Here is a 1776-nt window from a genome sequence, read left to right on the forward strand (position 1 = left end):
GGTTTGTTTCATTGCATTCTGCATGAAATTACACATTGAATGACATATAACATGATGGTATTATTCCTCCAAATTCTGATTTTAGTGATTTTGAAAACTTGTAGAGTCTCACACACACGCGCACACACACACATGCACGCACACGTAAACTTACTAACACCTTATTGCAGCAGTTCTCAAACTTTTAGCACTGGGACCCACTTTTTAGAATGACAATCTGTCCAGGACCCATTGGAAGTGATGTCATGGCCAGAAGTGACATCATCAAGCAAATTAAAATAAATAATTATAAATAATTAAATTAAAAGAAAAGAAATGATTAAATAAGGGGGAGCCAGTCCTATTCCACCAAGTGAATCTACTCTGAAGTAAGTCCTATTGTGGTCAATGGGGCTTACTCTCAGGAAAGTGTGGGTAAGATTGCAGCCTGTGAGCCCAAGCCTATGCATGTCTACTCTAAAGTAAGTCCCATAGTGGTCAATGAGGCTTACTCTCAGGAAAGTGTGGGTAGGATTGCAGCCTGTAAGCTCAAGCCTATGCATGTCTGCTCAGAAGTAAGTCCCATAGTGGTCAATGGGGTTTACTCTTTAGTCTGCCTGCAATAACACCGCCCCAAAAAGAATCAGTGATATTTCCAGTCCTCCCCAGTGCCCAGTTTAAAGTTCTTCTATTTCAGGCACATCAAGATAAAGACCCACCTGGCTTTGCAAGTGCAAAATAGAAAACTTTCCCCTTACCATTCAAGTCTCTTTTTTGTTCTTTTTTAGGGGGGGGGGGAGGCTGCCTTCTGGAGCAGCTCCAGCAGATCAGGACCCTTCTGGTGTCCTCACATTTCCCTATGCCTGGCCTGACCACGAGCCAAGGCACGCCTGCCTACTCGCAAGTAAATGCGACTGTGAGACTGCTTTGCTCCATAGACTGGGTGAGAGGCAGCTGGGAGGGAGGAACCTCCTTTTCCTGTGTTTTTGGGGGCTGCATTCATTGGATGAGGACCATTCTGACCTCCTTGGAGCCTCTCAGCCTGCCTCCACTTAGGCAAGTCTGCCTACTTGTGAGTAAACGCAGCCATGTGGCTTCGTTTTGGGCTCAGACTCGCAGTTGGGAGGGGGGAGTTTCTCGGGTGTTTTTTGGGAGCTGCATACATTGGATCGGGACCACTCTGGTGTCGTTGGATTCCTCTCAGCTCGCCTTTCTAACTGACTAAGGCAGGTAGTACGCCTACTCAAGAGTGAACGCGGGATCCGGCTTACTTTCACTTTCCATAGGGCTCCATGCATTTTTTCTTCCAGTTTTTTGGCCATAACTTTTGAACGAAAGGGGCGATTTCGATTCTGTTTTTTGCACTGCACTCCGCTGGCCATTCCGCATCCAACGGTGTATGGCATGACGCGGTAGCTCCTAATCCCGTGATGTTACCACGTCCTCCCCAGGGCCCCCCCCTCTCTCTCTCTCTCTCTCTCTCTCTCTCACACACACACACACACCCGCACCCCTCTAGCGATGCCAGTGTTCCCATGTTCTTTGGGCGGATGTTACTCAATCACAGTGATTGCTCAGTTTCATCTAGGCATTTGATTTATTACAGAAGTACAGTTCTTGGAATGGAAACTACCAGCTTGTGCAACACCCTGGGGAGTTTTCAGAAGCAGTGCAAGTTATATTGCACGGTGATGACCTTTGCATTTCATTCGTGCAGATGGAGCAGACTGTACTGCTTTCTGAATAATCTCTTAGAGGTTCATGCGCTAACAGGGAACTTCCCAGGCACTACAGACC

The sequence above is a fragment of the Tiliqua scincoides genome, chromosome 4, assembly GCF_035046505.1.
Source record: "Tiliqua scincoides isolate rTilSci1 chromosome 4, rTilSci1.hap2, whole genome shotgun sequence".
NCBI lineage: Eukaryota > Metazoa > Chordata > Lepidosauria > Squamata > Scincidae > Tiliqua > Tiliqua scincoides.